Below are 23,406 nucleotides of genomic sequence, written 5' to 3'. Positions count from 1 at the left end.
GGCGGGGGAGTTACAAAGCCCAAACGGCATCCGCCTATATGCAAATGTCTCATACGGACAAGTAAATGTCGTCTTTTCTTGATCCAAAGGATCAACGGGGATTTGCATATAGCTGGATAGGCCATCGAGGGTACAAAAGAATTTATGTCCCGCCATTCTTTCCAACATTTGGTCAATGAACGGCAAGGGAAAATGATCTTTTCGGGTGGCTTCATTAAGTTTCCTATAATCAATGCATACTCGCCACCCCGTTATTTTTCGTGTGGGAATTAATTCCCCTTGATCATTTTCTGTCTCCGTAGTGCCCCCCTTTTTGGGGACGCATTGGACCGGACTAACCCATGGGCTACCGGAGATAGGAAAGATTATACCTGCGTCGAGGAGTTTGATTACCTCGGCCTTCACTACCTCTTTCATGTTGGGGTTAAGTCGTCGTTGCGGCTGCACGGAGGGTTTGACTTTGTCCTCCATAAAGATGCGGTGTGTGCAAATGGTGGGGCTAATCCCTTTAATGTCGTGAATGGTCCATCCAAATGCACCCTTGTGTTTTTGTAATACCCCAATCAATGCTTCCTCCATTTCCTCTGTCAAAAGTGAAGATATAACAACGGGTAAGAAATTAGGAGGTTGCAAAAACACATATTTTAAATTAGGAGGCAAGGGTTTAAGTTCCAAAGTTGGAGGCTCTTCGAGAGATGACTTTGGTTTTGCTTTGCTATCCCGGTCCAAACCCTCGAACCGGCTCCTTGCCAACAGACATTGTTTTATCTCGGAGGAGTATTCAAATGGCTTGTTCAATGGCTCCTCATCCAAATGCTCATTACCATCTATTTCCGAAAAGGTTCCCTCAGAAGACCTGTCACAAAAATCCTCTACAAAAAGATCAATAGAGTCTACGGAATTTAAAAAGTTGCAATCCTCCATGGTATGAGACGGGAATTTCATGGAGTTATACACGTTAAACTCTACCTCTTTGTCTTGCAACCGTAGGATGAGCTTACCTTCGTGGACATCAATGAGAGTCCTACCTATTGCAAGAAATGGTCGTCCTATGAGGATTGGTACCGAATCGTCTTCCGCCATGTCGAGCACCACAAAATCGGTGGGGAAACTGAACTTGTCCACTTTCACTAAGACATCCTCCACAACCCCTTTTGGCCGGGCAATGGATCTATTGGCCAATTGAAGCGTTAAATTGGTAGGCTTTGGTTCTCCCAAGCCGAGCTTCCTAAAAACAGACAAAGGCATTAGATTGATACTAGCACCTAAATCACATAAAGCTCTACTAAACTCAACATTACCAATCGTACATGGGATAGAAAAACTTCTTAAATCCTTGAGTTTATGTGGGAGTTTATTCGTTATAATTACGGAGCATTCCTCCGTATGCGCTACCGTTTCGTTGTGTTCTAACTTCCTCTTTTTGGCGAGGATTTCCTTAAAAAACTTCGCATAGGTGGGCATTTGTTCCAATGCCTCCGCAAGTGGGATGTTAATGTGAAGTTTCTTAAAGATTTCCAAAAACTTGCCATATTGATGGTCCAATTTTTCCTTTTTAAGTCGTTGTGGAAAAGGGAGCTTCGGTACGTAAGCCCTAATTGGATCACACACATTCTTATTCTTATCCGAGGAAGTCGTGGGTTTCGGATCCGAACCGGGGTTGCTTACCACTTCCGGTTCGTCACTTACCATTTTGCAAACTTTTAAACCACATGGGTGTTGTTCGAAAATAGGTGTAACCAGAAGGTTTATTTTTATACGTTTCCCAAAACTAAATTCTGCATCCTTTAAGAGGAGTTGGGTCAAGGGGGTTGCTATTCTAGAGAAATCTTTAATGAATCGCCTATAAAACCCCGCATGACCCAAGAAACTCCGAATCCCTTTAATATTTATTGGAGGAGGCAATTTCTCAATCACCTCAATCTTGGCCGAATCGACCGCAATTCCCTCCCCGGACACCTTGTGTCCTAAAACGATACAATCTTGAACCATAAACTGACAATTTTCCCAACTAAGAGCTAGGTTAATGTCCTTGCAATGTTGAAGGACTTTATCAAGATTGCCTAAACAAATTTCAAAGGACGACCCAAAAACAGAAAAATCGTCCATGAAGACTTCCATGAAATCCTCAATCATCTCAGAGAATATAGCCGTCATGCACCGTTGAAAGGTGGCGGGGGAGTTATAAAGCCCAAACGGCATCCGCCTATATGCAAATGTCTCATACGGGCAAGTAAATGTCGTCTTTTCTTGATCCAAATGATCAATGGGGATTTGCATATAGCCGGATAGGCCATCGAGGGTACAAAAGAATTTATGTCCCGCCATTCTTTCCAACATTTGGTCAATGAACGGCAAGGGAAAATGATCTTTTCGGGTGGCTTCATTAAGTTTCCTATAATCAATGCATACTCCCCACCCCGTTATTTTTCGTGTGGGAATTAATTCCCCTTGATCATTTTCCGTCAGCGTAGTGCCCCCCTTTTTGGGGACGCATTGGACCGGACTAACCCATGGGCTATCGGAGATAGGAAAGATTATACCTGCGTCGAGGAGTTTGATTACCTCGGCCTTCACTACCTCTTTCATGTTGGGGTTAAATCGTCGTTGCGGCTGCACGGAGGGTTTGACTTTGTCCTCCATAAAGATGCGGTGTGTACAAATGGTGGGGCTAATCCCTTTAATGTCGTGAATGGTCCATCCAAATGCACCCTTGTGTTTTTGTAATACCGCAATCAATGCTTCCTCCATTTCCTCTGTCAAAAGTGAAGATATAACAACGGGTAAGAAATTAGAGGTTGCAAAAACACATATTTTAAATTAGGAGGCAAGGGTTTAAGTTCCAAAGTTGGAGGCTCTTCGAGAGATGACTTTGGTTTTGCTTTGCTATCCCGGTCCAAACCCTCGAACCGGCTCCTTGCCAACAGACATTGTTCTATCTCGGAGGAGTATTCAAATGGCTTGTTCAATGGCTCCTCATCGAAATGCTCATTACCATCTATTTCCGAAAAGGTTCCCTCAGAAGACCTGTCACAAAAATCCTCTACAAAAAGATAAATAGAGTCTACGGAATTTAAAAAGTTGCAATCCTCCATGGTATGAGACGGGAATTTCATGGAGTTATACACGTTAAACTCTACCTCTTCGTCTTGCAACCGTAGGATGAGCTTACCTTCGTGGACATCAATGAGAGTCCTACCTATTGCAAGAAATGGTCGTCCTATGAGGATTGGTACCGAATCGTCTTCCGCCATGTCGAGCACCACAAAATCGGCGGGGAAAATGAACTTGTCCACTTTCACTAAGACATCCTCCACAACCCCTTTTGGCCGGGCAATGGATCTATTGGCCAATTGAAGCATTATATTGGTAGGCTTTGGTTCTCCCAAGCCGAGCTTCCTAAAAACAGACAAAGGCATTAGATTGATACTAGCACCTAAATCACATAAAGCTCTACTAAACTCAACATTACCAATCGTGCATGGGATAGAAAAACTTCTTAAATCCTTGAGTTTATGTGGGAGTTTATTCGTTATAATTACGGAGCATTCCTCCGTAAGCGCTACCGTTTCGTTGTGTTCTAACTTCCTCTTTTTCGCGAGGATTTCCTTAAAAAACTTCGCATAGGTGGGCATTTGTTCCAATGCCTCCGCAAGTGGGATGCTAATGTGAAGTTTCTTAAAGATTTCCAAAAACTTGCCATATTGATGGTCCAATTTTTCCTTTTTAAGTCGTTGTGGAAAAGGGAGCTTCGGTACGTAAGCCCTAATTGGATCACACACATTCTTATTCTTATCCGAGGAAGTCGTGGGTTTCGGATCCGAACCGGGGTTGCTTACCACTTCTGGTTCGTCACTTACCATTTTGCAAACTTTTAAACCACATGGGTGTTGTTCGAAAATAGGTGTAACCAGAAGGTTTATTTTTATACTTTTCCCAAAACTAAATTCTGCATCCTTTAAGAGGAGTTGGGTCGAGGGGGTTGCTATTCTAGAGAAATCTTTAATGAATCGCCTATAAAACCCCGCATGACCTAAGAAACTCCGAATCCCTTTAACATTTATTGGAGGAGGCAATTTCTCAATCACCTCAATATTGGCCGAATCGACCGCAATTCCCTCCCCGGACACCTTGTGTCCTAAAACGATACAATCTTGAACCATAAACTGACACTTTTCCCAACTAAGAGCTAGGTTAATGTCCTTGCAATGTTGAAGGACTTTATCAAGATTGCCTAAACAAATTTCAAAGACGACCCAAAAACAGAAAAATCGTCCATGAAGACTTCCATGAAATCCTCAATCATCTCAGAGAATATAGCCGTCATGCACCGTTGAAAGGTGGCGGGGGAGTTACAAAGCCCAAACGGCATCCACCTATATGCAAATGTCTCATATGGACAAGTAAATGTCGTCTTTTCTTGATCCAAAGGATCAACGGGGATTTGCATATAGCCGGATAGGCCATCGAGGGTACAAAAGAATTTATGTCCCGCCATTCTTTCCAACATTTGGTCAATGAACGGCAAGGGCAAATGATCTTTTCGGGTGGCTTCATTAAGTTTCCTATAATCAATGCATACTCGCCACCCCGTTATTTTTCGTGTGGGAATTAATTCCCCTTGATCATTTTCCGTCACCGTAGTGCCCCCCTTTTTGGGGACGCATTGGACCGGACTAACCCATGGGCTATCGGAGATAGGAAAGATTATACCTGCGTCGAGGAGTTTGATTACCTCGGCCTTCACTACCTCTTTCATGTTGGGGTTAAGTCGTCGTTGCGGCTGCACGGAGGGTTTGACTTTGTCCTCCATAAAGATGCGGTGTGTGCAAATGGTGGGGCTAATCCCTTTAATGTCGTGAATGGTCCATCCAAATGCACCCTTGTGTTTTTGTAATACCGCAATCAATGCTTCCTCCATTTCCTCTGTCAAAAGTGAAGATATAACAACGGGTAAGAAATTAGGAGGTTGCAAAAACACATACTTTAAATTAGGAGGCAAGGGTTTAAGTTCCAAAGTTGGAGGCTCTTCGAGAGATGACTTTGGTTTTGCTTTGCTATCCCGGTCCAAACCCTCGAACCGGCTCCTTGCCAACAGACATTGTTCTATCTCGGAGGAGTATTCAAATGGCTTGTTCAATGGCTCCTCATCCAAATGCTCATTACCATCTATTTCCGAAAAGGTTCCCGCAGAAGACCTGTCACAAAAATCCTCTACAAAAAGATCAATAGAGTCTACGGAATTTAAAAAGTTGCAATCCTCCATGGTATGAGACGGGAATTTCATGGAGTTATACACGTTAAACTCTACCTCTTCGTCTTGCAACCGTAGGATGAGCTTACCTTCGTGGACATCAATGAGAGTCCTACCTATTGCAAGAAATGGTCGTCCTAGAAGGATTGGTACCTAATCGTCTTCCGCCATGTCGAGCACCACAAAATCGGCGGGAAAAATGAACTTGTCCACTTTCACTAAGACATCCTCCACAACCCCTTTTGGCCGGGCAATGGATCTATTGGCCAATTGAAGCGTTATATTGGTAGGCTTTGGTTCTCCCAAGCCGAGCTTCCTAAAAACAGACAAAGGCATTATATTGATACTAGCACCTAAATCACATAAAGCTCTACTAAACTCAACATTACCAATCGTGCATGGGATAGAAAAACTTCTTAAATCCTTGAGTTTATGTGGGAGTTTATTCGTTATAATTGCGGAGCATTCCTCCGTAAGCGCTACCGTTTCGTTGTGTTCTAACTTCCTCTTTTTGGCGAGGATTTCCTTAAAAAACTTCGCATAGGTGGGCATTTGTTCCAATGCCTCCGCAAGTGGGATGTTAATGTGAAGTTTGTTAAAGATTTCCAAAAACTTGCCAACTATGCGAATCTGTTTTGTTGATTGCAGGTTAAGAAAAACAAATCGAAGTGAAAACAGATCCACGATGTCTCCAAAACCTAATCAGAGTACCCAATCCGTATAAACTTTAAACTTCCCTTTATTTTCTTTCTTTCTTATTCTTCAGCTATTTTGCCTATTGATTCTGGAGAAATTTGAACTTTTATGTTGATTATATAAATACAGTTCGATTCAATATTTGTTTGGTGTTTATTTGCTGAAAAATACAGTTTCCCCTCTTAATTCGTGTCTATTGCTTGTCTTAGCTGCTTTAATTTTAGGGGTTTCTTCTTGTTTTCTCTTCCTAAGTTTGTTTGTTAATGGAAGTAGTGAAATAGTTTCAACCACCTTTCTCCCTTTCAAAATAAGATTCTTTGAACTCTGTTGTTGAATGTTTAGAATGGAGTCCATTCCCAATGGAATGGAGTAATTGATGGTTCATGAAGCAACTGGTGGGATTTTTTCTCATTGACTGAGGAAGTCTTTGGAAATCTTATTTGTGTTTTTGTCTGATGAAAAACCTAATTTATGAGATTTTTATTGTTATATATGGGATTTTATGTTTCTTTCTTCTTTGACAAAAGAGGAATCTTTTGGGGGATCTAATATAGCAGTGGCGGCAGATGAAGACTTTAAGCTGGAAAGTAAATTTTGTATTTAGAAGTTTATTTTCTTTATTTTTGGTTCATTTTTATAATTAGGTTGGCCTCATAACTCCATAATAACTGAGACTGCTCGACTATCTCTTTATGGTAGATACTAGAGTTTTTCTCCCAATTTGTGTCAATAACATTTAGATTTGAACTTAAGCATATGCCTTTTCCAATTTGAGCATGAATTCACTCCTATGGAAGTGAGGAGACACGCCACGCTATGTCACCAACACTACAAGATACTTAAACCGGCTAAATAGATGTCATTAGTATCTAAATTGTTTACTAAACATTAACAGTATGTGGAATACATTAAGGATACTCTGGTTCAGGATGAAAAACCTCAATTGATGTATTCAGCCTTTTGTGTGTGTATGTGTATGGTGGATGCAGTCTATATACTCTGGTTCAGGATGAAAAACCTCAATTGCAGAGTTGACAGATTTCATCTGTGCTACTCAAATGGCAAAGGCATTTGATGCTCCAGGAGAGAAGGTAAATGAAATCTGAAGTCGTTTTGAGGATGATACTCTGTTTGTTATTGATAACTGGAAAACTTCTACATGAATTCAAGTGGAAGTCACCACCAATTGAGGAACCTTGATGTTCGTCTTCGTGCTTTTATAGGTGTTACCTACACTAGAGGAGGAGTCTACATTTACAGTAATCACCAAGGATGTGATTGTGGCGGCCTTTATTATGGTACATTATTAATGCTATTGTTCTTTGCATTGCATAAAAGTAGAGCGTTTTCATAATTGAGAGAAAAAACATACTTTTTCATTTTGAAAGCTACTAGAAGATGATCTAGAAAATATTAAGGATCTATTGAACATGTGTTTAGCATTCATCCATTTTGGAGAACACATGTGCTTGAAGTGTGTAAACAAAAGGTTAAGTTGATAGTTAAGGCCCAAGTATAGTTTTTATTATTATTATTTCTAACAATACTCATGCGGAATATAGAGATCGCACGACAACCTGCTTTCACACCCCTACATATGAGTCCCCTATAAAGAATAGAACATGCATGATTCTTATTTAGTTTGCTGGCATTACTTGCCGCTGATTAAATTTAGAGAGCTTTAATGGTTTTGTATGTTGTAGATGCCTGTTCTGGTGTGGTTGTGAATGGAGAAGTTGTTGCACAAGGATCATAATTTTCTTTGAAGGATGTTGAGGTTGTGGTTGCCCAAGTTGATCTAGATGCGGTATGCTTTATTTTGTAAGTTTACCATTCCAAACAAACTCACTGCTAAGCTAAGCACATGAAAGCCATGTTACCTTTGCCAGACCTAAAATTGTATATTCATTTCTCTTAATTTTATTGTTTTGCCTATTTAGTATATTCCTTTTTCTCCATTCTTTGTTTTTATTCATTTCTCTCCATGTTTTGAGAGGTACTTATCGTAGGGTGTGATGCAGGTAGTTGCTAAGGCCTAGTTATATAGCCTTGTCTTGAAGTCCAAAATTCTAGTTATATAGCCTTGTTTTGAAGTCCTAAGGGATACCAACAGAACTGGTATACCACAGTTCTTGAAATAGAACGGGTATCAGATCTGTTTCCAGAACTTTGGTATACCAGTTCTGTTGGTCCAGAACTGGATATCAGATCTGTTTCCAGAACTGGTATAATCAAAAGAACTGGGATACCAACAGAACTCGTATACCACATTTCTTGAAACATAATTGATACCAGTTCTGTTTCCAGAACTGTGGTCTTGTGTGTTTCTCTTCAAAATACACATTTTATATGAATGTAAAAGCAAAAAGCGTTCTGAGGTGGTTTTATTAAGCCTGATCTCTTATTGGACAGATATTTGGTTGTATTACGTTAACTAAAAGAGTTCTTAACTTACTGATCTAATGGAGATGTGATGCACACCCTTGAACCAATTATTAACTGATATGTGGTAGAGAAAAAAAAGAGATTGTTACCCCTTCTCTTCCTGAACACGATTTCTTCTCTATATAAATGTCATTTTTCTGTGATCGATTATTTTTATGTGATTTAATGTCATTTTGGTATCATATCTCCTACACAAGAAAATCAGATCAATTTCTTCTATGGAATGCAAGGGTTAAGATTATGATTGGAATGTCTCAAGGTCTATCTTACTTGCATATGATTGAAAGTCAGCAGAGGACGTGAAGCGTTTTTTAGCCTTGTCAATAAGGAGGTATGATGAAGCTTGAATTATCAATTATGTGCAGATTTTATTCAATGTTTCCTATCATAAGGAAATGTCCATTCATATGTGCTAAGTCTGATTGTTAATTTACTGAACAAGTCATCTAAACTGTTTTTTTAGGGAATAGGTAGTACTTTTAGGCTTGAAAAGCTTGTTAGGTATCTATTGCAGAAGTATGTTTTCAGATAGAGCTTTACAATAGCATAGTAGAGAAGGAACACATAGGTGGTGAATAAGAGGCCATTAGAGCATATAGAGCTTGCCGAGTGGACAATGATAGTGCTGCTTCTGAAGTAGATGATCCTAATGATGTTTCTTTTGCTCTGACAATTAGAATATACTATTACCATCTTAGCTTGAACATTCCCTTACCTTTAAGCTCCCATTTGTTATTGTTCAACTCGCCAAAATGGGTTAGACTGAGGAGGAGACCGAAATAGCTCTAGAGAGATGTGGTGTATAATTTAATTTGTTCTTCTAACTTTATTATGCGCATTTGACTGAACATTACGTGATACAATCAGTTGCATGACTAATTCGATATATTCTATTCGGCCTACTGAAATTTTTGCCTTATATGTACTTATATGAGTTCATTTTGAGGTTCATTCAAGCATTGGTTCTTTAGTTTGTTTATTCATCTATCAGGTTTTTGTTAAATTGGCGGAAATGGGTTACATCGAGGATAGTTCAATAGCTCTAGAGATATTGCGTATTTTAACTTGTTCTGACTTTGCAATGGTTCACCTTTCCTTTTTGAACATTTGCAGATCTAACGTTTTTGTTGCTGTGATAATATTTTTATTGCAAAAGCCAAAATCTTTCATGCAAGGATACCTAATTCATCACTTAGAAGCTAGATATTCAATTCTATACCTTGAATGTTGTATTTTGTTTATCCTTTTTTGGAGTGTTATAATAACTAATGTTGGTTCCTTTAGTTTCCTTTTAGTCAATAGTTTAAGTGGCCTAAAATACCTATTGGCCCCCTGAACTTGCTTAAAGTGACTTGATTAACCTCGTGGTGCTACGTGGCAGCAACATGCAAATTTGGCAAATTGAATAGCGTATCACTTTAAGACAAGTTCAAAGAGCCAATTGGTCATTTTAAGCAAGTTCGAGTACCAATTGCTTAGTTTAAGTAAGTTACTTAAACTAAGCAATTGGTACTCGAACTTGCTTAAAGGGTACCAATAAGTCACTCTAAGTAAGTTGAGGGAGTTAATGAGACATGTCCAAAGTTCAGGGGTCAATCAGGGTTTCGTTCCGAGTATAAGGGACCTTTGATGTATTCAGCCTTTTGTGTGTGTATGTGTATGGAGGATGCAGTCTCACTCTTGACCTATATACTCTGGTTCAGGATCAAAAGCCTCAGTTGCAGAGATGACACATCTCGTCTGTGCTGCTCAAATGACAAAGGCATTTGATGCTCCAGAAGGGAAGGTAAATTTCGCCTAGTTATCAAACCATGTTGTGTACTTTGGTTTTTTGTATTTGGTTGAAGTGAAGCAGGGCTGTAGAAAGAATTGAGTTGAGTTATATAAACCTAATTGAATTTTGGGCATTAACCTCAATTCTGATGTTTCTCATTCTTCTCTATGCTTATGAATGGACAAATTGACCAACCTGCTACTGTGGTGGTGGATCCTGGAGAACAGAACTGATATCCAGTTACAAAACTGGATACCTGTTCTGTTTCTAGAACTGGACACCCGTTCTGTTCCCACTTTCCTGAATCATGTTATAATTTGGATTAAAATTAGAGCAAGATTGTTTAGTTCAATTTTTCCATGTATCTGACTCAATTTTATGATTTTTGGTAGTTGGATCATTCTATTCATAGATAATACTTTTCTGATTGTCCTTCTGCTATTCTAGTATTACTTTGTCATGCTTCCATATCCTCCACTCAAGTAAAAGATATGCACATACATGTTCTCTATATATGTAGCGTTGTCTATAATTAACCATCAATTGGAAGAGATACTGTTTATAGTGTTAGAACTTAAGGTTGCTCTTTATACCCTGAAAGTAACTCAAGGATGGAATTTTTGCTTTTGATTTTCAGGATTTCAAATAAATTGATTATGTGACATATAGAGCCCTGTTACATAACTAGATTGTGGCTATGTAATTTGATACAATGTTATAGGCTTTGGCAATAAAAATTTAAATTGCTGAAGCTTGGCTTTATAGCATGTTTGTACTAGCAATGAATGTTGCTGCTTGTCTAAAGCTCTTAGCTTTGGGTGGAGTTTTCTCGTATTTTTTCTTAGTTGATGTAGACTTGACACTGTATATTTTGTGTATATTTTAGCATATGATTTTTGTTTGTCTTTTGCAGGTTCAGTAAGTTCTAATATTTGTAGAATTATGCCTTTTCTTTTCTGATTTTTTCATTTTTGGGTTTGATTTTACCATTTTTCTCAATAGTATGAACTTCTCTTTTGGTTGTGTACAGACGGACCAAGTTCGTTCGCATGCATGCCATATAGTTGCCACGACTATCATTAGCTTCCCGATTAGCTAATATAATTTGGTAGAAGATTTTGGTCAATATCACTACATATGTATGTTATTTGTCATATTGTTGATTTGTTTTTATTTACCTTTTTATTTGCTTTGGAGTGACATGGATACCAATTATTATTTGATTCTATCACAGCTCCATTCAATCCAAATTTTTATTTATTTTATTATTGCAAATTTTAGTCCAAATAATAAATATCATTAATTAGAGTAAATATTATGATTTAATAAGAGAATTTTTAATTATTATAAATAGTTTTTAATAATGGGATTTTTATTTATTATAAATAATTTTAATAACAGAAATTTTCATTATTATAAATAATTTTTAATAAGAGGATTTTTAATTATTATAAATACTCTTATAAAAAAAAATATTTCTCTTATTAAAAATATTTAGTAAGGAAGCATTTATTAAGGGGTCGATAAGGGGGAATTTCCCTTATTAAAAGCTTCTAATAAGGAAAATTTGACTTTTAATAAGGTTTTTCACTCTTACTAAAACCAATTTTTTTGTAGTGTTCTTCTTGTGACCATCGAATAAATGGTTATTCTATGTTATTTTCCCCGTTTTCCCCATTTATCATATTGGTATTCTCAATTTTAATGGTGAAAGGCGCGAAAAGTGTAAGTGTCTCTTGTTTTCTCTACGTTTTTCTAGAAAATGACTTCGCGTAGTCTGGTTTCGCGGAGATCTCCGATGAGAAATAGCCTGAAACGTGAGGATCTACTTCGCGAATCGATGATTTCACGAAGTCTGCGAGTGAAAAATCATGAATTTTTCTACTCGCAGACTTCGAGTGACAAATTTCCGTCCAGATTTGTCACGTTCACTTTAAAATGATTAGTTAGGAGTTTATTGTGGCAACCTCGTTGTAAATTTTGATAATGTTATGATTTAAATGTTGTTATTATGGAAATCTTGTTGTAAATTTTGATAATGTTATGATTTTAATGTTAGAATCCTTTGCTGTTTGGCATTTTTTGTTATATACCACTTAGCGAATTTTGTTAAAAACAGATCGAGATTTCTCATATGCTAATTAAAATCATCAACTAAACCAAACATTAGCTTCGCAGACTTCGCATATCGCGAAATCTGCGAAGTCAGACGGGAGGAAGACAGTCGCGCCGTAAAATTACAACCATATTTAGGGAAAGTCACAAAACATAGTCTAGATATGTAGTAGATTGAGTAAATGGGTTAAAAATATAAATGAGTCTCCCATTTGACCCAATTTGTAATTTTCCCAAAAAAAATTTACCAATCTTCGAAATTTACACATAGACATAAATTGCTCATGTGGCAAAACATAGACATGCTTTTGTTTAGACTTTAGATATAAATAGATACATAAATATGTAATATTATTAAAATTGGAAAAAAGTATCATTATGAAATATAATAACATGGTAATTATGTTGAAAAAGGTACGTAAATTTATTTAATCATGTGAAAGCAAGGCTATATAATTATAAATTTGAATGTGAAAATTACTTGATGCTAGGCACAAAAAAAAAATAGATAAAGAGATGATAGAGATGCTAAAAAATGAAAGAAATATGAGTGAATGATAAATTTTCCATTGTTTTTTAAAGGGATGGAAAAGAGGAAGAGATGTTATTTAATGGGTAAAATAAGAATAACCAAAAAGCTATAGAGAGGGGATGAAATTATACTCATTTAAATGGGAGTTAAATGTTATAATTAATCCTCAACGTTCATAATGGTTTTTATGTTAAAAGTGTAAAGTTTAGCTATTTTTATGTTACATTTTTAAGTTTAGTGGGTATATCGTTAAAGTGAGAAAGTTGAGTGACAAGAGATGTAATTTACTTGTTCATATTTTTTTTATAAACCAAACCATATATTATGAATAAAACGAGTTAATATTCTTTTAAATACAAGAAGAAATACAACTTGGAAAATCTTCAACAAAAAATTTCATATGTGAAAGTGATCTTGCCCAAGTAGCTAAAATGTGTGCAACTGTATTCGCTTGACGTCTCTCATACATAAACTCAATAGATGCAAATGAGCGGTCCACTTCAAAAATATCGTCTAAAATGACCCCTAACCAATTTGACAACTTTGAATTAACCTTAATCAACTGTATGGCAGATGCTAAAACAGAAGCTACCAAAATAGCATGATAACCACAATCCCACCCCCCACGTAACGAGAACATGATAGCTAACAACTCCGCGTGTAGGGCTGATAATGTGGAACCAACTGGTCCTCCACCAGATATAGATATGGAGACAAGACCGTTACAATCTCTAACCACCATGCCAAATGAACCAATAGATTATTTAACCGAAAAAGTTGCATCACAATTAAGTTTATAAAAATTAGCTATAGGCGATGACCAAAAACAATCACTACAACAAATTATCACTTGTGCCACGAATCATACCACGCGAATTCAAAATTCGTGGCTGTTGGGGGTAAATGTAATTTTTACATTTATTTACACTTTTACCATAGGTTATAATTATAACCTATAGTTTTTTATGTTTATTATTTTTGTTGTAAAAATAAAAAGAAAATAAAAGAACATATGCAGGAAAATCCGAAATGATCACTGGCCACTTTTGATTAAATTATTCGAGGGGCTAAACGTTCAAGAACATCACAAGTGAGCTCGGATCCAGAAAATAGACGTCCCCAGCTTTCTGGATCCATCTTCAGCATCATCATAGAAACTTAATTCACAAATGTTCATTTATAAATTCACTCTCTTTTCCTGGAAATAATTGAGGTAATACTAGTTGTCAAAATGTAGGGCTGATAATCTTGTTTGGTCTTTTGATTATGGTTTGATTTTGATCTTTTGATTTTGCTGTTTTATTTTTTAGATAAGTTTGATGTTTTTATGTTACTGATATTGTTTATATTTATTAAATTTTTTGAAGAGTTGAGGCAGGAGCATCATCACTGAATACTGATTATCAAGTTATTAAAGTGATACGGATTGAAAGCGAGAAATGAAGGTTTTAATCGTAAACCAACAAAGATGTTCTTCTCAAGCTTAACTTGAAGGAGTGAATCCCGATAACAAGGTATAAACCTTAGTTCTCAAAGAGAAAATGATATTTGATTGATAAAAGTTTTTCCATTCTTACAAAATGAGGGTATAAATACATCCCCTAATGACCGACGCTACCCTCATTAGGGTTACAAAAAGGCATAAGACAAAGAGCAAAATGGATAGTCTGCTCAGACAAGGAGTACGATGGCGCAGGTACGGAATGTCAGACTGTCTGTTGGTCGACTTCCTGAGGAAGTAATCTTGGCGGTCCGCCCATGCTCATATGTGGATACGCCTTCTGGCGTACTCCTAGATCCGCCTTGCTTGCATGTCTTGGGGATCCACCCTTCCAGGTGCATCCTCTGTGAGCTTGATTCTTGAAGACCCGCTAGAGTCCGCACGATCAGTGTGGCCAGTTCGGATGTCCGCATCATTCTCTCCTTCTTTAAAAGAGTCCGGCACTGATTCGTTTTTGTTGAGCTCTAAAGGACCATCCGATTTCCATGGGCTAAGGTCACGGATGTTGAACGCTGGTGAGACTTTGCCAAGCCAGTTTGGCAATGCTATATGATAGGCATTGGCGTTGATCTTTTTGGTGATTTTATATGGCCCATACCTCCTAGGCCGAAGTTTGCTGCTTGCGGTGTTGGCGAGCCTCTCCTTGCCCAAATATACCATGACCTCATCTCCAACTTCAAACTGTAGGTCCCTGCGGTGCTCATCCGCCTTAGCCTTTAACTTGTGATTTCTATCCTCAAGAGTCTCCCTTACCTCTTGGTGCATCTGCATATAGTCCTGGGCCAGCTGGTTGGCAGTCACATTTCCCTTTGGAAGGTATGCTATATCAAGGGCATGGTTTGGGGTCTTTGTGTATACTACCTCAAATGGTGATTTCCCGGTTCCCGAATGTACAGAGCCGTTGTAGGCGAACTCAGCTTGGGCTAGAACCACATCCCACATCCGGGGCTTATCCTTGCACTTGCTACGCAGTAAGTTTCCCAGAGTTCTATTGACCGCTTCTGTCTGTCCGTTTGTCTGAGGGTGGGCAGTGGTACTAAACTTCATAGAAGTATCAAAAATAGCCCACAAGGTCCGCCAGAAGTGACTCAGAAACTTCGTGTCACGATCTGAGACAATACTCTTTGGTACGCCATGTAGTCTGACGACCTCCTTCAAGAACAGTTTAGCAGTTGCCGATGCATCATTGGTTTTTCGGCATGGTATGAAGTGTGCCATTTTTGAGAATCGGTCAACAACCACAAAGATGGAGTCCATGCCCCTCTGAGTTCTGGGTAACCCTAGGATAAAATCCATGGACAGATCCTCCCATATAGTTTCTGGTACAGGTAGTGGTAGTTGCAAACCAGCATTAGTGGGGTGTCCCTTGGCGGTCTGGCAGATATAGCATCGTTCTACTAGGTACGCCATATCTCTCCTCATCTTGGGCCAGAAATAACGGGAACTTACTGCTTCATAGGTCTTGTTTCGCCCAAAATGTCCCCCCAGGGATCCGCCATGCAGATCGCGGATAACCTTTTCGCGGATGGAAGTGCAAGGTAAACAAAGTTGGTTACCCCTCATTAGATACTCATCCGTGATGTGATACGCTCCATCTCCATGCTGGGTTTTACATTTCTCCCAAATGCTGCCGAAATCGGGATCCTCCAGGTACTCTCCTCTGATATGTTCGAAGCAGTCGGTCTCCAGATTGACGGTTTTTATTAGTGCAACCCTCCGACTCAAGGCGTCCGCCACTACGTTTTGTTTTCCCGCCTTATGGATAAGCTTATAGGGGAACTTATCTATGAAGGCGGACCATCGGGCATGCATGGAGCTTCGAAGTTGCTTCTGACTTCCTAGATGCTTGAGGGCCTGATGGTCAGTGTAGAGAATGAATTCTTTCCCCACTAAGTAATGCTCCCATACTTTCAATGCCCTCACTATGGCATAAAATTCTTGATCATACGTTGCCCACTTTTGCCGTGCGTCACATAGCTTCTCACTGAAGTACGCAATGGGCCTTTTCTCTTGCATCAAAACACCACCAATCCCAATTCCACTGGCATCACACTCAACTTCAAACAGTTTATCAAAATCAGGATATGCCAGCACTGGCGCTGTACTCAGTTTTTCCTTGATCAAGGCGAAGCTCTCTTCTTGGGCGTCCGCCCACTCGAACCCCTTTCCTTTCTTTAAACATTCTGTCAATGGGGCCACTATGGAACTGAAGTTCTTAATGAATCTTCGATAGAAGGTTGCTAGCCCATGAAAACTCCTGATGTCCCCCACATTCCTCGGAGTCAGCCATTCTCGGATGGCTCTCACCTTCTCTCCATCCCACTTGGACACCGTCGCCACTAACCACGAATCCAAGGAAAACCAAACTTTCCATGATAAAGTCACACTTCTTGGTGTTGGCGAATAGCTGGTGTTTCCTTAACAGATCAAATACTGTCTGCAAGTGCTTCTCATGATCCGCCAAGGTCTGGCTATGAATCAAAATATCATCAAAATACACAACTACGAACTTTCCAATCACTAGGCGAAGCACCTGATTCATTAGCCTCATAAAAGTACTAGGGGCATTGGTCATCCCAAATGGCATCACTAACCACTCATACAATCCATCCCTAGTCTTGAAAGCAGTCTTCCATTCATCCCCAGCTCGAATACGTATCTGGTGATAACCGCTCCTGAGATCAATCTTGGAGAAGACTTTAGATCCGCCAAGCTGGTCCAGCATATCATCCAACCTTGGAATGGGGAATTTGTACTTGATGGTGATCTTGTTGATGGCCCTACTATCAACACACATCCGCCAAGACCCATCCTTCTTCGGCGTAAGTAAAGCTGGAACGGCACAAGGACTCATACTCTCCCTAACGTATCCCATCTCGATGAGTTCCTCCACTTTCTGTCTCATGATGTCGTTCTCCTTCGGACTCATTCGATAGTGTGGGAGGCTTGGTAAGCTAGCCCCAGGCACAAGATTGATATGATGTTGGATGTCCCTCAAAGGTGGTAACCCACTGGGTAGCTCTTCCGGGAACAGATCTTGATACTCGCCAAGTAGGCGGGTCACTTCACTCGGCATTTCCCTTTCGTCCCTTTGGGCGGATTCGTGATTCGCCTTAACCATTACCACGTATACCATTTGGCTTTCTTCACATTCGCTGACAAACGATTTGTGTGTAGGACAGACTACCAAGGTAGACTTCTCGTCGGCCTTTGGCTCTCTCACCACTGGTGTAAGGACAAACTTCACCCCATTCTTCACAAATCTGTAAGTGTTCTCTCTTCCGGCGTGGGTGGCGTTGTTATCAAACTGCCAAGGTCGGCCCAACAATAGGTGGCATGCGTCCATATCGACCACATCACAACAGACTTCATCATGATAGTTACCAATCTCAATCGGTACCTTGCATCTCTGGGTCACCCTCAACTCGCCAACGTTCTTGATCCATCCCACCCTGTAGGGATCAGGGTGCGCCTCTACCAACAACCCGAACTTCTGAACGGCGCTGCTACTCACAATGTTCTCCTGACTACCACTATCAATGATTACGTTGCATCGCCCTTTGTTCACAAGGCAACGAGTCCGGAATAGTTGATGCCTCTGATCGCCCTCTAGTCGGCTAGAGACTAATAAGCGTTTAACCACATGAATGGCGTATCTCCCTTCATCCGCCTCATCATCATCCTCTCCCAAGGGTTCACAATATACTTCATCCCCTTCTTCATAGTCTTCTTCACATCTTTCCACCATGTTAGCACTCTTCCTCCTAGGACACTCGTTGGATCTATGGCCTGGTTCATTGCACCTGAAACATTTAAAAGGCGCGGGCCTCGCATATGGATTGTTGCTTTTAGGTGGTGTAGGTACCTCCTTGTATGGCCTAGTATCTCCAACAGATCCTCTTCCCACACTGTTAACCCTGACTCCACTGGCACTCGCCACTTGCTTGCCTTTGTCATAAGACTTCGCGTTATCCCTTCCGCCAGGCGTATACTCGGTAGCGGCGGATCTCCTGGATCTCCCGGTCAGTTGGGACTCAGCCTTGAGGGCTAAATTCCTAGCATCTTGTACTCTAACCACCATCTGTGTGCCAATACGATCCTGGATAGTGTATCTCAACCCTTCTAGATACCTAAAGGTCTTTTGGCTTTCAGTTTCAGACAGGTTGGCTCTCGCCGAAAGCCTTAAGAACTCAGAAGTATACTCATGGACACTTCGGGTCCCTTGAGAGCATCCTCTGTAGGAGCTGTTGATATACTGTTCGTAGTCCGGCGGTAAGAACCGCTCCCTCAGCATCGCCTTCATCCGTAACCAAGATCTAATCGGATCTCTCCCCCCTCTTCTTCTTTCTTCCCTCATCTGATCCCACCAAACTGATGCGCCACCCTTCAGGCGATACGCCACCAGCCTTACTTTCCTCTCATCAGGAATCCCAGCATATTCAAAGAAGCGCTCAACTTCCGATAACCAATCTAAGAACCCCTCTATATCCAGTTCACCACCAAAAGACGGAAAGTCTATTTTTAACTTAAAGGCATCATCCCTGTCAAAGTTTCCTAGATCCGGTTCTGCCCTAGCCATACCCACACGTCTGTTATCATTCGGGCCAACATCCCTCATATTTCTAAAGGCACCATTATCCCAATATCCTCAAAATCATCACTATCGCTATCAGCGTTATGCACAAGGACAAAGTCAGGCCTTCTTACCTCAAGATCCCTAGGACCCATTTGTGGACGTGGTTGTTCAAGGGCTCCTTCCTTTCTCTGAGTTGATCCTCCTGCTGCGGATTGGATCAAGGACCGAACCTCCAGTTTGAAGTTTTCTAGGGAGGTGGTTAACTCCAGGAACTTTTGATCGGTCTGTCTCTGCCGCTCATGGCTGGCCTGAATCAGTTCCGCGAGGTGCTCCCTTAGCTCCTCATACCTCCGGTCACTGGTTTCCATGGAATCTTGCGGTTGTCGGGGTTGAACCATTGCCAAAAGAAGTTTCGTGTCAGGAAACGATTGGCTCTGATACCAACTGATATGGATTGAAAGCGAGAAATGAAGGTTTTAATCGTAAACCAACAAAGATGTTCTTCTCAAGCTTAACTTGAAGGAGTGAATCCCGATAACAAGGTATAAACCTTAGTTCTCAAAGAGAAAATGATATTTGATTGATAAAAGTTTTTCCATTCTTACAAAATGAGGGTATAAATACATCCCCTAATGACCGACGCTACCCTCATTAGGGTTACAAAAAGGCATAAGACAAAGGGCAAAATGGATAGTCTGCTCAGACAAGGAGTACGATGGCGCAGGTACGGAATGTCAGACTGTCTGTTGGTCGACTTCCTGAGGAAGTAATCTTGGCGGTCCGCCCATGCTCATATGTGGATACGCCTTCTGGCGTACTCCTAGATCCGCCTTGCTCGCATGTCTTGGGGATTCGCCCTTCCAGGTGCATCCTCTGTGAGCTTGATTCTTGAAGACCCGCTAGAGTCCGCGCGATCAGTGTGGCCAGTTCGGATGTCCGCATCATAAAGTTTAGAAGAATCTGAGGGAACGTCTTATTATCAAGGTGTTATCTTTCTTTTTATATTATATTTGAATTGTTCTTGTTCTTAAATCATAATATGTTTTCTAAAAAGCATTTTTCCGGAAGTGAAAAAAGAAAAAAATTTCTTTTTATATTATATTTGAATTGTTCTTGTTCTTAAATCATAATATGTTTTCTAAAAAGCATTTTCCAGAAGTGAAAAAAGAAAAAAGAGAAAACGATTAGATGTTTTAGTAAAATCAGAACAATGAGCTATTGATAAATTTATAGTTAAGAAGAAAGATTTGAATGAGAATCATAATGGGGAAGGTGCAACTAATGTGGACGAGTCAATAGATAATTTGGTTGAAAATGATATTAGTGACCATAATGCTAAAAATCCTGATGTTGTTAAAGAACAAACAATCCATCCTTTTAATGATATTTATGATCCTAAAAATTCGGAAAGTCTTGATAATAAAGAAATGGAGATTTTAGTTGAAAATGGACCTATAAGGGAATAGCAAGGGCAGAGCCAGCCCAGAGCTCGGGGGGCTCCGGCCCCCGCGGCCACTAGCTCTACCCTTGAGTAAAATGTGTACGATAGTTCATAGCCCCCCCTAATTTTAGTAGATTAATGCATGTTTGTAGTAATATAACAAAGTGTTGAGATGGTTGAGTTAGTTAAGAGGCTTGTGTTGAAACACCTTTCCACATGATTTTGATTTGACAAAATTATTTAAGTATATGATTAAAAATATTCTATACACACTAAGTTTAAATGCTTTGATTTATTATACTAATGTGTTTGTTCAATGTTAAGTTACTTGTTTATAAGACACAAATATTAAAAGGCTAAAGGCCCAAAAGAAAGTCAAAGGCCCAAGTCAAAACAGATCAAGACCACTCGGCCCGTGTAAGCAAAACACTATCGTTGTTGATAAAACGCAGCTCAACATGAGAAGGATCGAGAAGACCTTCCTTGACTACTTCGGAACAAAGCTGCTGAGTTGAACGACAAAGAGTACAAGACAGCAGCTGAGCAAGAGCAACTTCCAGACAAAGTATTTCCACTTCGGGTAAAGTTCAGAAGACACAGAAAGCTGTCTGGTTGACTTTGCCATAAAAGGAGAGACATTCTGCTGGACTGGCCGAAAGCTGCTCATCACTGATCGAAGACAGAAGATGCAAGAATCTGATTGGCCAACGGCACTGAGCGTGTACTGAGTGACAACGACATCAAGCCGTTTCCCTCCAACGGTTATTTCAAAATTCGAAATCATCGAATGCCTCAAGTGTCACTATAAATAGGCCTTTTAGTTGCTTCATTCGATGCAGATCTTCAACTAGCCATTACGCTGACCAAATTCACACTTGAAGTTCTGTGAGAAAAAGCAAAGCAAATACTTACACCAATTTCCAGATTATTGTGTAAAAGTCTAGAGTGATTTCCAATCATCTAAAGTGTCTTAGCAATTGTTGTTTAGGACAATCTTATTATCAATTCTAGAAATAGAAATGAGAGGCTGAGTACTCGGTTATAGTACTCAGCGGTAGAATAGGAGTGAGTAGAGGTATAGAGGAAGGTACTCTTGTTATACTCAGCTTTTAGTTGTAAAAGGTTTGGTGCTCTACCTTAAAAGAGCTCAGTAGAGAATTCGAAAGCTCGGAACGTGTTCCGGGGATAGGACGTAGGCATAGAGGCCGAACCTGGATAAATCTGTTGAGTAACATCTTTCTAACCTTAAACTCCTTTGATATATATATTGCTTGCTTAAAAAATGACTAAGTAAAGAGGTCACGCTGAGTTGTGTGCATTGAGTATCTGAGTTCAGGAATAGACTCAAGTGTTATCTCCTGACTCAAGGAAAGAAGCTGACTTAGTCACCAGTTGACTAAGCTAGTGTCTTAAGTTCACTCAGCGCGCTGTGTAAACCTTTTTCAAAGAAAAAGAAGTCAGCCTCAATGTACAAAATTTTAAATAGTTCCTATCCCCCCCCCCTTGGAACTAACTTGTTACGTTATAAGGGACCAATAGCTTGTTTTGTTTAAAAGGTTATGGATTCAAACCCCTTGAATCTCATTTTTTCTCTTTTGTTTATCCTAATTGAGTTTTTCCATACAACTCTTTTAAAGTTTTTTTTTCCAAAAGTAATTTTTAAGAAATTAATGTTGGATTTATAAAAGATTGAATATTTCTACTTCTTTTAGACTTGGAAGTTTTAATTTTTTTACATTCAACACAAAAAACTACGAAAATTTAGGTGTTTTAGTTTTAGCAAATCAACATTGAACATATAGAAAATTAAATATGTTTACGCTTTTCATTTTGGGCAAAATGAAGCAGCTTTATCATGTTGGATGCTAAAAAAAAATTCCAGCCCTGACGGGTTGGAGTTTAAAAAATTACCACAAACTACATAACTAAAATTAGCCCCCCCAAGTCTCAAATCCTGGCTCCGCCACTGAGGAAGAGAATTTGAGTTTTCCTTTAGATAAGTTGTCTAGACATTTTTCATATGCCTTATACTCTAGAAAACTAAGCAATGGTGAGATACGTGATAGTGGTTGGTTTATTCTAAACATGTTGATAAAATTTATTGTTTTTGTTGTAAATTGTTCAAATCTAGTATGAATAAATCTTTGTTAGCAAATGATGGACATAATGATTGGAAGCATCTTGTTGAGAGACTTAGGCAACATGAGAATAGTATTGAACATATGACTAGTATGAATACTTGGAATGAATCAAGAGTTCGATTGGATAAGAACATAACAATTGATAAAAACTTGCAATAAGAGGTTATGAAAGAGAAAGAATGTTGGAGACAAGTTTTAGTTAGAATCCTTTCTATTGTGAAATGGCTTGCTAAACATAGTATGTATTGACATTGATCTTGCTAAGCCTCTTCTGTCAAAATTCTATGTTCAGAATAAGGTCTTTCACATTGAATACGAAGGTATTCACAATATCTGCTACGAGTGTGGTATGTTTGGCCATACCTTTGATGGTTGTCCAAGAAGAAGAAAGGTAGTTGAGGAGGTGGTGTTGCCTAACACGGGTAGAGTAGAGGAGGTTCATGATGAAGGAATGAACTTTGGCCCATGGATGCTTGCCAAAAGATCGATCAAAAGGAAACCTCGAGCAAATGTTGCTCGGACTCTTTCTCCTGACATCAGTAAGGAGATGAAATCTTATTAATAAAGTCTTGGCATAAGACAAGCAAAAGATAATAATAAAGTCTTATTAATGAAGCTTCTCTGGAGAATGTGGCAATGCCCCTCCGCTCTCTGGGTGAACCAGCATATGAGATTGTACGAGCTGTTCGAAATGAACGATGATGAAGGGATCTCAGACATGAATGCAAGATTCACAAACATCATCAACGAGCTCAAGAGACTTGGGAAGATCTTCACTGAGGAAGAACAAGTCAAGAAGATTCTTAGGAGTCTTCCTAAAAGCTGGCAAGCAAAGAAGACCGCTGTTGAGGAAGCTCAAGACTTAACCACCTATAAGTATGATGAACTCATTGGCTCACTACTGACCCATGAGATCTCGATGAAGAATTTC

General features: G+C 39.5%; 1 long non-coding RNA gene and 1 pseudogene across 2 annotated transcripts; both read left to right on the top strand.

Annotated features, from left to right (window-relative positions):
- Positions 1 to 5,757: 5,757 nt before the first annotated feature.
- Positions 5,758 to 11,289, top strand: LOC136233560 (uncharacterized). Of its 2 annotated transcripts, none has more exons than XR_010690899.1 (7): positions 5,758 to 5,972; positions 6,940 to 7,041; positions 7,174 to 7,248; positions 7,654 to 7,771; positions 8,626 to 8,726; positions 10,099 to 10,181; positions 11,200 to 11,289. It is a non-coding gene; the product is annotated as an uncharacterized lncRNA (long non-coding RNA). The 2 variants fall into 2 exon arrangements; XR_010690898.1 differs by lacking the exon at positions 11,200 to 11,289 and adding an exon at positions 10,807 to 11,074.
- Positions 11,290 to 19,608: 8,319 nt separating this feature from the next.
- LOC136232600 (uncharacterized) lies at positions 19,609 to 23,037 on the top strand (annotated as a pseudogene).
- The last annotated feature ends 369 nt before the right edge of the window (positions 23,038 to 23,406 follow it).

The sequence above is a fragment of the Euphorbia lathyris genome, chromosome 6 (assembly GCF_963576675.1).
Source record: "Euphorbia lathyris chromosome 6, ddEupLath1.1, whole genome shotgun sequence".
NCBI classification, from domain to species: domain Eukaryota; kingdom Viridiplantae; phylum Streptophyta; class Magnoliopsida; order Malpighiales; family Euphorbiaceae; genus Euphorbia; species Euphorbia lathyris.
The sequence above is the reverse complement of the archived record's forward strand: the minus strand, read 5'-3'. Positions and strand labels throughout refer to the sequence as shown.